A 14,798-nucleotide genomic window follows, 5' to 3' on the forward strand; every position below is an offset into this window, starting at 1 on the left:
AGTCCTTAGGTCGAACCCCTTTTGGATTGGTATTTTTCAGAATTGTGATTTGTAGGTTGAAGTCCTCCTGATCCAAGTTCTTAGGCTGAATCCCTATTGAACCCACGTCGTTCCCAGAGAACCCATGTCATTCTCAATTGAACCCATGTTGTTCCCAAAGAACCAATGTCGTTCTCAGTAAACTAATTTCTAATTTCGACCTTCGGGTTACTCAATTTCCAAATTCAAGCCTCGGGTTACAATCTTACCAACATCAATCATTTTTTTGCCTTCAGGTTACAACTTTATCAATATCTATCACTTTCTAAGCCTTCGGGTTACAACTTCATCAATGTCAATTAATTTCAAATCATCAAATTCAACCTCTCAACAAATCCTGCTTTCGAGCTGGTCGGTCAACAAATCCTGCTTTCTAGCTGGTCGATCAACAAATCCTGCTTTCGAGCTGGTCGGTCAACAAATCCTGCTTTCGAGCTGGTCGGTCAACAAATCCTGCTTTCAAGCTGGTCGGTCAACAAATCCTGCTTTCGAGATGGTCGGTCAACAAATCCTGCTTTCGAGCTGGTCGGTCAACAAATCCTGCTTTCGAGCTGGTCGGTCAATCCAAATGCTGCTTTCGAGCTGGTAAGTCAAAACAAAACCCAACTTTCGAGTTGATCTTTTATTGAGTCTTTTCAAAACTCAATTTGGTCATGGATGTGTCAATTAGACCTCAAGCAATTTCTTTCACTAAGGATTTCAAGAACATTTTGCCAATTTGTCATTAAATATTTGTTGATTTCAAAATCTTTATTGCACAAAATTATTATCTCAGAATACCTTCAGTATTACTTCCGAAAGGACAAAGCTTTCGTGAAAAAGGATTCAAAATTTAAAATCTTTCTATTGGCCAACCAAAAGGATGAAGAATAAATCTTCGATATGGCCAGCAAAGGAAATTCAATGTTGTTGCAAAGTCATAAGTAATCGATATTGATCACAGTCAATGGCACATTTTTAAAGATCATTCTTGAAAAATAAACAGTCAAAATATCCTAGGTGATACAGAAAAATCCACTCAATCCCTATATCTCCTTAATCACCTAAGCTGCAATTAAATATCTGCAAAAGGGATCTCTCAATTGTCGTCAAGATGAAGACAAATTATGCGAGTTAGATCCCCGAGGCCAAAGAAGATTTGGATCATCTCCGAGATGAAGGAGTTTGTGACGGATCCTTCCAGGTAAAGTTCAGAGCACCGTTAAGATGAAGGCGACTGCGATGAGCCTCCCGACAAACCCTAAAGGATATTTAATTTCTACTATCATCAAGAGATTTTCAACCAAAGAGCCAATAATCGTCAATGTAATCCCTGAGAGAAAAGAAGGATCGGAACATCTCCAAGGTGGAGTTTGTGACGTACCCTTTCAAAAAAAAAAAGAGAGAAAAGTCAAGACATTTCCAAAATGAAGGATGATGTAATAAAATCCCCAAAAGCCCAAGAGAGATCTAATTCTGCCAAAAAAAAAAGAGTGGGCAGAAAGATCATCATGAGAAAAGAATTTCAGGATATCAGACTGCCGAATCGGCCAAAGAATCTTCTTTAATTTTGTGAAATTCTACTATCAATATTCTTTCACCAATTGCTTTCACAATATCAAGAATACTCTCTTTTCTGTTCATATCACGGAAATTGATAGCTTCCTTAAAAGAAAGTCAATTGCAAGAAAGTTGAATTTGAATCTTGATTCTACGGAGTTAAACCCAATCGGAGGTAATACTTTAGGTAGAAAAGAGGGAATATTTTCAAAACAATGTGCATCATTTTCAATTATTTTGAATCAACAACAATTTTCAACATTTTGACAATATTTTCTAGTCATCCTGGCGTGAAGCGAGAGCTTGAGGTTCATCTTTGGTGCATCCTGACATTAGTTGTTATCCCTTTTAAGGACTTGATAACGGGAGTTTTCAAGGTTCCTTCCCTTCTGTTGGTATAATCTGAGTGCCTGGACTCTCAAATTCGCACACTTCCCTGTGTCCCCACTGTCCCACCATAGACAATCCAATTTCGGCTTGAGGTTAAGCCACAAATCATTTCCTCGCAAAAGGTCATCAATTTCAAAAGTTATTTAGTCTCAGCAATGAGGCGCCCAAAATCAAACCCCTTTTCAAGCTTTAGGGACCCCAATTTCATCCTTTTGCAAAACCCCTATCGGATTCATTGTGCGGAAGTCCGAAGGTTCCATCATGGGTTCTTCTTTCGAGAATCCCATCATTTCATTCCCGGTCAGGTTAAGGGTTAAACTTGAGCATCATTTTGATGAGGTATTTCATTTTCTCGATCAGGGTAAGGGTTAAACCTAAGCCTCATTTTGATGAGGTATTTAGTTTCCCAATCAGGTTAAGGGTTAAACCTGAGCTTCGTTTCTACACGAAGTATTTTCCGTCCCATCTAAGTTAAAGGCAAAACCTGAATCTCACTTTTTTTGAAGTAAAATTTTCTTCTTCATTCTCCATTTTATATCTATCATTTTCATCAGGGCTAATATCTTCATACCCAATAAAATCCTTCTAACTGGGGCATTTTTATAGCCCAAATTTGGTGTGTTTTTCTTTGCCACTAAGCTCATCTTCAAGCCAACTTAGTAGCAAAGAGGGGCATCTGTAAACACCCCAAATTTTCCTCATCCATTCTCAAACAACCCTCATCGGGCAGTGCCAACCCTGTTAGGTCAGTGTAGGAGTCAAACCCTGGGTCAGTTTCAGAAAATCACCACTTTACCCATTTTCACTAGCAAAATTACCATTTTACCCCTAGGTCATCCCGGTCCCCAGTCAGTTGGAGTCAACAAAGCTCACTGGTCAGTTCATAACATTTAGAATATCAGTCATTCCAAGCTCATCTGAGCTCACAGTGAGAAGACCATTTACATTTCTGACAATTTCTGCCAAAATGGGATCATTTCTTCAGAAATGAGCTCATTTCTTGCTCAAATCCAAGCCAATTGTCTTCGAGTCAATCATTCATAGTCAGTCATACTCCGTAGAGTCTAACTTGAGCTCACCAGGAGTTCGAGTGCTCCCGTTTCAGTTCAAAACCATTTCTAAGTGTCCAGGAGTCCATTTTAGTCCATTTCAGCTCTTTCAGCTGTAATTGAGCTGAGTTCAGTCAGTTGAGCTAATGTTTGAGCTTTGATTTTAGTTTATGTCAGTATTACTGACCTTTGTTTTAACTCAAAGCCAGTTTAGATCTCTAATTCACTTCGCTTCAGTGACCATTCCGTACTATTTCTCTAAAAATGGCAGTTTTTCTTGAAAATTTAGCCGGAAAGGTCAGTTGAGTCAATGTTTGGTTAGTTCACTTGAGTTCTGAAACTCTAAAACCCAGCTCATTTCATTTTAATTCAGCTCGAACCCCAATTTACAGTGTCACTCTAACTCAGTAGAGTCCCGAAAACCATTTCTTGAGCTATTTTGCAAATTTTATCAATTTTAATGCTTTTTGAACTGGTACAACTGTCAATCGGGGTCTAACATCCAAAATTCTTCATTCAGGGTCTGCATTTTGCATGTCATTTCTCATCATTTTATATCATTTCTCAGCATTTCATAACATTTTATCACATTTTATTTCATTTTCGATGTCCAGAACTTCAGTTTTATAAATTTCAATCCAGATCAAGTTTCAAAAGCTTTCAGAATTCAATTTAATACCCTGGGTTTTTCAAAATTGATATTTTTACCCTAAGGATTCTAAATTTGAAAATATTTTCTCGAGAAAAACAATATGGATTTCTTTCAAAATTAAATTTTCAAATTCTACACTAGATTTGCTTCGCAACGAGGTATTGAACTTCAAAATCCGAGCTTGTTTCAAAAACTGCCAAAAATAGCTCGTTTCGTCTGAAAATTTTTTTGGAAAATATTTTCTCGAGAAAAACAATCTGGATTTCTTTCAAAATTAAATTTTCAAAATCTATGTTAGATTTGCTTCGCAACGAGGTATTGAACTTCAAAATCCGAGCTCGTTTCAAAAACTGCCAAAAATAGCTCATTTCATCTAGAAATTTTCTGAAAAGACTATTTTACCTCTCTAATCATCAAAATGAATTTCAAAAGTGAAATTTGGACCCGCTCTGAGATGGCCCATTCATTTACATTTCTATTTTATTAAAAAAAAAAGAAAAAAAGATGTTTCTTTTTATTTGTTTGTTTTTGTTTTCATTGATTTTTATTTATTTTATTTTAGAGAGGTGGGACCCACAAGGTGGTCGCCCAAACCTCCAGCCCCCTCTCCCTTCCTTTCTTTCCTTTTTCTTTTTCTCTTTCCCTTTCTTCTTTTTTTCTTTCCTTTTCTTTTTCTTCTTTCTTTCCTTTCTTTTCTTTCCTTCTTTCCTTTCCCTCTTGCCCAGCCATTTACGTAAAGGGGTCTCTCCCTTTTTCATTAAGTCATTAAAACCCTAGGTATAAGGCAATTAAAACCTAAGTTACTAACCAAAAAAAAAAGGCCATACGGCTGCCTCATCTCCCATTCAACGCCTCTTTTTTTTTTCTCTCTCTCTCTCCCTTTACCTCTATTCTTCTCTCCTTGGCTGCTACAGCCACAGCACTCTTCCTCCATCAATAGCAGCTTCACCATTGACACCCTTACATGCTTGCAGCCAGCCACCATCTTCATCTTCCAACAAGTCCAACCACCATTGGCAACTCCTCCCCATTCCAGCACCACCACTAACTGCAGCAGCTTTCCCTTTGCACAGCAGCAACCTCTTTGTGGCTACAGTTACCTCCACCACAGCCATCTTCTTCCCTGATCCATCTTCAATCTTCAGCCATTGCCACCTTGCAGCCATCAGCCTCGTCATCACCTTCAAGCCGAGCAGCAGCAAACCATCTCTAAGGTAGTTCCAGCCAACTCCAACAACTGGCCTCCTTCAGCCACCTCTATCACAGTAGATTGGTTTCAGCCATCACTGCTATTACCTTAAGCCCAGTCCAGCCAGCTGCAGCCCCCACGCCCAGCCAGTTCAAGCCTTCCATCAAGCTTTGGAGCAGCCTTCAGTCGGTTCAAACGTCCACCCTTGCTGCAACATCCACAACAGCTTCTCCACCTTAAGACAGCTCCTCTAACTTCCAGCTCCTTGGCTACCTTGGTACCGGTGCCACCCAAGTCGCAGTCTATCCATTGGTGCAGCATCCCTACCCAAGCCAAGGTAAGATCCCTCATATCCAAATTCTTCATTATATGCTATATATGTTTTAGTTTTTTTTTTTAATATATGTATTTCATAGGTTTGTTATTGAAAGAGAAGAATCCGTCCAATCAATGGATCAGATCTTCCCTTCTCGTAGCCACAAAAATAAGAATGAATATGATTCATGCCCCCTGAGTTTTTTATGTTTTTTTTCAGGTTTAATTGCATTTTGCGTTGTGTATATTGCAGTTAATTTCATTTTTTTTATTCCTTGTTATTTAATTCAATTTATATTGGTAGTTTACCATGTTTTGTCTTAGGCGTCTGGTTTAGTCGTGATTTCATGCAGAAATTTTCTTTTAAAAATTCTAAAAATTTTATTATAGTTATGTTATTTTGTCTGTGACATCATGCCAAAAATTTGAATCTATATGGGTTTCAGAACCCTTCTAAATTGATCAAACCTTACATCGGGTTTTCCGTTCTTTTGAATTTCCAGTTTGCACTTTAGCAGACAAGAACCTCTGGTACCACCCTTGTGGGAGATTCGGATTGCTCTCCAAAAATCACAGAGGATTCATAATTGAATCTACTGATGATCTGAAAATTTTGAGGGTTTTCCAGTTAGTTTTGACCTCTGTCAAAAATCGGATTTCCCAGCTCCCTAGGAAAATCTCGATTTTCCTTTGTCAGGGTATAGACAGATTCTAATGCACCAAGTCCACCCAATCCGTAGCCCGTCTGCAAAAACTTTCAACACAAAATTTATTCTTAACATGTTTTCCTGTAATTTCCCAAAGTTTGGGGATTTTTTAATCTATCTCAGTATTTTTCCCAAAAAATTATTTTCTGTCTGACAGATTCCAATATCCAGAAAAACTAGAGATTTGAGTCTCTGATAACAGTGTGTGTATTTCCAAACCGTAACCTGAATCTCAGTTCTGTAAAAAGATCAATTTTTTCCCTGTCTGTCAGGGACATGTTTCCACAGTTTCATCCCTTTTCTCATCTGTCTGTCATTTTTCTCATGTTTTCTACCGAAACCTGTCTGTTTCCTTCAAATCCTAGAGTCACCGGATTTCGATCCGACTTGTCGGAGCTGTACACCTCCGACCATAGGTCAAAACCAGAAAGTGTAAAAGGAAAAAATATTTGCCTTACTGTCTTTTGTCATCCCATAAAATTTGGGAAATTTTTATGGAAGTTTGATATCCGAAATCCCCTTTAGAATCAATATTTTAGGCAAAAATCACAAAATTTAGGGTTTTTATTTGAATTTACATATTTAAAAATACAAAAAAAAAAATAGATTTTCAAGGTCCATTCTGTTTTTAGGGTTACTTTAGGTGTTCATGCCAAATTTGGATTAATTCCAAGTTCATTTGCTCCATGTGTTAGTTTATCTTTAAATTCAGAAGCGAAAATTAGGTTAAATTTGATATTTTATAGTATTTTCGTCATTTTAGGGTTTTATTCATGTTCATGAGCATGTAGAATCATATTAGGGTTAATTTCAATGTCATTTGCATTTTATATTTTTCAATTTTGCAAAATTTATTTCAGAAAACCTTAGTTTCAAGGCCATAGTCTTGTTATCAGGGGTATTTTGGTCATTTTGACCATAATTTCGAAATTTCAATCTTTAATTTCATAAATTTTCATGCATATCATCATATTTCATCATATTGTATTTGATTTATTTCATTTGATTTTCATAATTCCAAAATTTACAAAATTTCTTTCAGAAAACCCTGATTTCAAGGTCATCAGGGGTATTTTGGTCATTTTGACCCCAATTTTGAATTTTCAATTTTATTTTCTAAATTTATTCATTATTTATCATGTTTATATCAAAGGGGGTATGAATTTGGGTTTATATCTGAATAATATCTGATAATTTCCCATATTTTCGGATAAATTCAGAAAAAACCTACATTTTTGTGCTAACCTTGTTTTCTAGTTTTGCAAGAACATTCAAGAAGAAGGCTTAGTCACTTTATTTATTTATTTTACTCAATTCAATGTAAAAATCAATGTAATATTTGGAATAAGAGTTATTTTTCTGCTTAGAATAGGGTTGCATTGCATATAGTTTAATTTCAGCAAATTTCCAATATTTGAATGTATCATTCATGCACATTTTTCAAAATCTACTATGATTGACACGAATGACACGTGCACAAGATTTTATGGAGTTTATAAACTCGGTGAGATTCGTATTTATGGCCATAGTCAGAATACGAAGAAAACCAAGATTTATGATCTTCGTATTAGCCACATTCAGCCTACACGCTTAGGCTAACTTCAAAATGCACTGCATTTCTCAAAGTTTTAAAAGGATTTCCCAATTTCTCAATTGAAATTCCCTTTCAAATTCATATTCATTCATTCATATTATTCAAATTGTAAATTCATTTTCCAATTTCAATTTCAGAAAATTCAGTTTTCTTAAGAATTTTCAAGTCTTTCTCAGGATCTGATTTTCTCAAAATCCTGAGTTTTCAAATGAGATTTCAAAAGCATTTCCCAAGTTCAAATCAAGATTTTCCAATGTTTTAAAATTCTCGAATTTCAAAATCCCAAGTTTTCATAAATCGATTTTCTCAAAGATCCAATTTCCTGAGAATCCATTTTCCATTTCAAAAATCTATTTCCAATGAATTTTTTTAGATTTTCTCAGAATTCTCAAATTCATTTTTTCAGAAAAGAAATTTCAGATTTCAAAATCGATTTTCCAAAGTTCAAGTTTTCCTGAGAAATCACTTTCCAATGCAAATTTCTGATTTCCAATGAAATTCAATGATTTTCCCAGGAATTCAATTTTCAAGTACTTTTCCAATCATTTTCCAAGCATATTTTCCAATGCAAACATCATATTTTCTTAAACTTGCATTATTTTCAAAATTTCATAGCACAAGTCTGATTCTTTGTGCATTCTAGGAAAAATAGAGCATAATTTAGATATTTGAGTTGAGTTAAAGCACACATTTGATCCTTGGTTCAATTACCCCTGGTAAAGGCGCTAGGAATGGTTGAACCTCGTACCGACAGGCGGATCCCATTCCACAGAATTTTCCCGCAAATTTTCAAAATGGAGGCGAGTTAATTTTCAAAACAATTTTCAAAACTTTGGTCGATTTTGACTCGCGAAATTCGTTTCTCTCTCGCAAGAGAGGGGGAAAATTTTGCGATGATAACAGCGTACCTGAAAGAGTAAAACTATCAAAACTTAATACTAACATTGCTTACATACTGACATAGTTAGCTGCAATTTATTTGATTATATTGCTGAAATTATGATGTTCTTATTACTATCTTATTATCATCTTGCTACTGTTTTCAATTCATGATCATTACATTTCATATGACTCTAGCATGTTACATATTGTATAATGGATGTTGATGCCTTATAATGCATGATGTTTAATTTTACTTACCTGCTCGCAAGAGTTTGACCCTGTTCCAATCTTGGAACCAACTTTTGTTTATTCTTATGGGATATTTTGATTAAACTCTTTTGATGTATAAACTTTGATGACTTGTTATATTTCAATGCATGGAATGGTTTTATTTTCTTAAGACACTGCAACTTTGTTTCAAACATATTTCTCATCTCTTTAATATTGCCAAAATTGTCCAACTCTTTTAAAAACCAAAATATTTATGTTGTGCTATTTAAAAAAAAAAGGTTAAATATCTAAGTTTTAAGTTGGAAATTTTGGGGCGTTACACTTTAGGCTTACCTCATCTGGGTACGCAGAGACAATTGTCATCGTGCCAACTAGAGTATACTATGATATTCATTATGTAAATTATATATTTGCTATAGCATCTTAGTGACCAGATAAACCAACCCAAGCTCGCGGTCCATAACCGAGAGATTTTTGGCACAAGGCCAGACCGGATTGCAATCCCTTACTACTGCAGCAGTTGAGGTATACCACTTTAGGATAATATCAACCTCCAAAACTCTGAGTGACTAGAGGTCCAAGGATGTCTTTCCTCTTTAATTCAAGTCGGTATGACATGTAGCTCAAACCTACATGCGACATTGTCACTCAGGGTTGTACCGTTTCACCCTCTCTAAGGTGGACCATCATGTGAATGAGTTAAATAGGCGGTTTCATCTTTATTAGGGTAGTTAATATTCCATGCCCTCACTTCACGAGGCAATTTAAGCTCAATAGCCAACATACTCTCCTTAGGGTAGTATACATGTCATGACATGGTTTTGTCCAACCCAATTCACGTGCTCTGGTGTATTTAGTTTAGATGAGCACATCGTCAGTGAAGGTGACAACAAGGATCTTAAATGTATGGATGTTTTCATGTGAAGTGAGACTTCCTCTCGCAATGTGGGGTCACAGCCCACTCAGACTCTCATTAGACCATTAATCCAGCAATGCATTTCAGAGTTAGTTCATAACCGCACACAGGTCCAATGATGTTCATACATGCCTCAATGTATCATGTCATATATTATTGTTTCAAAAATACGTATGGTGAGAGCTTGAAATACATTTATTGTTTCAAGTTCAAAAGTAAAATCTAAAATCTCAAGCAATGAGAGAAATATTATAATATATATATATATATATATATATATATATATATATATATGTATGTATATTGATTTCTTCACCTTCTTGAATCAAATCTACCATTATTATTTGATACAACTTTCTCTCATCAAAAAGCTTAAATAATTTGACAAGTCATGAACAACTATCTATTACTCTTTTCATTATAAGTTATTTTGGACTTTCTATCATAAACAAGAAATCCTTTTCTATTTTGTATCACATTCACACAAATTTTTAAGACTTCCTCCTAATTGAAAAACTTTATGTATTAAGTATGATAATTTCATAAGTATGACTTTGTTAGAGAGAAACAAAATTCGTGAGATACTTATAAATTTCAAGAATGATAACTTCATGAAACATAAATCACTATTCATAATTGATCATGGTTTTGAAATGATCAAACACTATTAGAGTTGGTGCACATCCATTTTAACCATGTTTTTTGCCAAGATCGTGTATGAGTCAAGAAAGTGTATACATAAGAAAATAATCATGGTTCATATCATGAGAATTCCTTCACCATACCCACATGTATTATGAAATACATGTTTATATGGTTGAGAAAAGAGAGAGAAGAGTTTAAATAAATATCAAAATGCATAAAACATAAATTCACTTACCTTATCTTGTTGTTGCAACTAGCTTGAACTACTTCACTCTTGGATCTTCAACTCACAAGTGGTTTAGGATAGAGTTCTTCAATGGGCTCCCTACACTACACTCAAGTGGAGAAGATGAGCAAAACCCCAAAATCATGAGTGGGATAGAAAAGAGAGAGAGGAGAGAGCGAGTGCTCTTGGATGTCTCTCCTCTTGCTTTTGAAGTGATATTTATAGGCAAGAAGTAATGATTACAATGAGATGTGTGGTTTAGATCATTTCTAAGAAAATGAAGGGTTGAGATTTTTTAACCCTCTTTTAAAAAAAAAACTCCCATATATGATTCTTGACTTCCATAAACATATGAAGACTTTCACCAATTTGGAAATATACACAAATGCTATGGATTCTAGCCTTTTCCTCTTTGGATTTTCCTATGATTTGTTGAGATTCCTCTTGGGATCTTGGTAGAATTTTATTGGCTACAAATCCCAAGACAATTATTAGACCAAAAACACCCCCCCCCTCCCTCCATTTTGGACTCTAGTTTATTCAATTTTAACTAACTTTAACTATATAGTTACCTTTTTGTCATATTTTATTATTTGTTAGTTTCACTATTTATTGATATTACTTTTAGAAACCTCAATTTATGAAAATTCCATATTAGTCCTTACTTAATTTTTTTAGAAACTCTATTTCATGATTTTTTTACTTTAAATCTTTTAGTTGGTTCCAATCCAATTGGATCTGATCCAAATCCAAATTAGATCCAAACTCTACATTACACTTTAATAGGTTTTTCCTTAATTTAAAATCATAGTTTAGGGAATAATTCAAAAGTAATTAGCCACTTAAGGTTAATTAAACATAGTTTCTAATTAATTATGATTATTTAATAATTAAACACTGGTTTAATTATTATGGTTAGTTAATACAAAAATTTTAAATTTTAAAAATATAAATAACCTTAATTAGCTAAGATAAACATTAAATCAACATTTTCACAACTTTGATTTTCCACATTAAAATTCCTCTTTATTTTGACTAAAATCTCAAAAATTTTATGGGTCTACATCCTACTACTTTTAAAAAGGATTTCATTTGCAAAATTTGATCACATATCTATACAAAAAATTCAGAATATTTTTCTCTCATACTGCCCTTGGTTTCCCATGTACATTCCTCGATGCCATGATGTTGCCAACGTACTTTAACTAACAGGATCGTCTTTGATGCAAAATCTGATCTCGACGATCAATGATCTCTACCAATCATTCTGACACAGTTAGATCCTATTGCATTTCCATATACTCATATCTGATGATGTGGGACGGGTCGTGAATGTATTTCCGCAACATAGATACGTGGAAAACGTTATGCATCTGGGCATACTATAGTGGTAATTCCACACGGTATGCTACTTCACCGATCCGTTCTAGGATTTTGAACGGTCCAACGAATCTTGTACTTAATTTCTCCTTCTTCTCGAATCTGAATACGCTCTTAGTAGAAAATACTTTCACAAATACCATGTCTCCTTTCGCAAAAGTGATCTTCCGATGTTGCTGGTCGGCGTAACTCTTTTGCTTGTCTTGAGCAGCTTTCAATATGTCTCAAATTTTTTAAAATTGTTGAGTGTAGTGTTACAAAACCATTGATAATTCGGTTGATCGTTCACCGAAATTATTCTAATAAGTTGGTGATCTGGATGGCCTTTCATACAACGTCTCGTATGGAGTCATCCCAATACTTGCGTGATAGTTGTTATTGTAAGCAAACTCTACCAGACTCGGATGCATATCACAGTCACCCTTCCAATCGAGCATACAAGCTCGCAACATGTCTTCTAGGATTTGAAACATTCTTTTTGACTGACCATCAGTTAGTGGGTAAAATGCAGTACTGAATTTAAATTTTGTACCTAATGCTTGCTGAAGTTGTCCCCAAAATCGTGATGTAAACCATGGATTACAGTTCGAAAGGATCAAAATTGGTACTCCATGTAATCTTACGATTTTCTTAACATACAAATCAGCCAGACTCTCTAGAGGCTGATTGATCCTGATGAGTAAAACGTAAGCAGACTTATTGTGTCTATCAACTATAACCCAAATTGCATCGTGCTTCTTGCAGGTCCTCGGTAGTCTTACCACAAAATCCATGATAATGTCTTCCAATTTTCATTTAGGAATCTTGACTTTTTGCATTGTTTCACCAGGTCTTTGGTGCTCGATCTTAATCTGCTGACAAGTCAAGCATCTAGAGACGTAAGCTGCTACTTCTTGCCTTATGTCATTCCACCAATATTTTTGTTGCACGTCTTTCAACATCTTGGTACCTCTAAGATGGATGGTGTATTTGGTCTTATGGGCTTCATTGAGAATTTTTTGTCTCAATTTAGGGTTATCTGGTACCCAGAGTCATCCTTCTATTTAGATACTTTCATAATCTTCAATATGAAAAGATATACTTTCTTCTAGCGCTCACGCCTTTAATTTTTCATACTGAATGTCTTGCTTCTGTTCTGTAATGATTCTCGAGAGAATCTTTGATTGTATGGTCAAACCAGACAACTGAATAACTTCGTAACCATCTAAAAATGGTTTCCACGCAATGAAATCTTTCACAAGCTTCTAACTTCTCACAAGACTGGCTAGAACACTACCAGACTTGCGACTAAGTGCATCTGCTACAATATTTGTTTTTCCTAGGTGATAGGATAAGGTAAATTCGTAGTCTTTGATAAATTGTAACCATCGTCGTTATCTTATGTTTAGCTCCTTCTAAGAGAATAGATATTTGAGACTCTTATGATCTGAAAAGACTTCAAATTTATCTTCATACAAGTAGTATTGCCACAACTTCAGTGCAAACACTATTGCTGCTAGCTCCAAGTCATGGGTTGGATAGTTCCATTCAGGAATCTTTAATTGACGAGATGCATATGCTATAACCTTGTCGTTCTATATCAGCACACAACCCAAACATGTTCTAGAGGCGTATGTGTACACCACAAAACCTTCTTGACCAAAAGGCAAAGGCAAGACAGGAGTTGTCGTGAGCTGTCTTTAGAATTTGAAAACTCTCTTTATATTTATTCGTCCATTCGAACTTGATTCCTTTGCGCAGGAGTTTGGTTATAGGTAAAGCAATTCTAGAAAAGTTTTGAATGAATCATTGATACTATCATGCTAGACAAAGAAAACTTCTAATGTCACTGACATTCTTAGGTTTCTTACAATCCAGTACAACTTTCACTTTGGCTGCATCCATAGATACTCCATTCGTAGATATCATGTGACCCCGAAACATGAATTCTTCAACCAAAATTCATACTTGGAGAACTTAGCGAACAATTGATGCTCAATAAGGACTCCTAATTGTTGAGAAACTATGTTTTGATGATACATAATATGATATACTGTCATACATGCTTTAATATGATATGATGATATGCTGTCATATATGCCTTCATATGATATGATGATATGCCTTCATGAAAATGTTATATTATGACTGGATATGATTTGTCATGCATTTAACGAGTATTTGATGCAAGGTTATTTTCCCTAAGAAGAATGGAGACAACCTGATCAAGTACAACTAGTTGATGAAATCATACTCTCTGAAGAAAAAGCTTGATGGGCATACATTCATAAAGTCTATCCTAGAAGATCGTCTACTTCAAGATGAAGATTTTCTTTCTTCTTTAGAGTCATATGTAACAGAACCTTCAGAAGCATGCATATTGCATATTGCATATTTCATATTACATGCTTTAAAAGTCATCTATTTACAAAAAGCAAAGTTTTCATAAAAAGAATACGATATTTCAAAAACATCTTTTTAAAACAAATCATTGTACTTTCTTACAAGCATTTATGAAAAAGACAAACTTGAAAAGATAAAGCTAATGATTTCAAGTATGAAAGAAAAAGACAAAATGAATTAACTCATAATATACAATTGTCTATCTTGAATTGACAAATTGAGAAAACAAATACTATTTTATATACAAAACTACTTATTGTTTAAACAAGACAATTAAGTTTTGAAAAAACCTTTTTTATTTAATATACACTCAAGAATGTCGACTTACTTAAAGCCATCATTCTTTCTGTAAACATTAAATGTCATCTCAAAAAGCATTTGAGAAATGACCATTTATGTAATAATAAAATTCACACTCAAGAATGTCGACTTACTTAAAGCCATCATTCTTTCTGTAAACATTAAATGTCATCTCAAAAAGCATTTGAGAAATGACCACTTATAAATAAAATACTTAACAAAGCATTTATTGTACTTACATGTATTTAACTAAAGAAGTGATGATTTGTAAGAAAAATATTAATATACTACAAATCATTAAATTGAGTAAAGACAAAATTACATGACAGATTACACTCCAACGTTCAATGTACTACAAATAA

Source organism: Nuphar pumila, chromosome 9, assembly GCF_984573655.1.
Source record: "Nuphar pumila chromosome 9, dmNupPumi1.hap1.1, whole genome shotgun sequence".
NCBI lineage: Eukaryota > Viridiplantae > Streptophyta > Magnoliopsida > Nymphaeales > Nymphaeaceae > Nuphar > Nuphar pumila.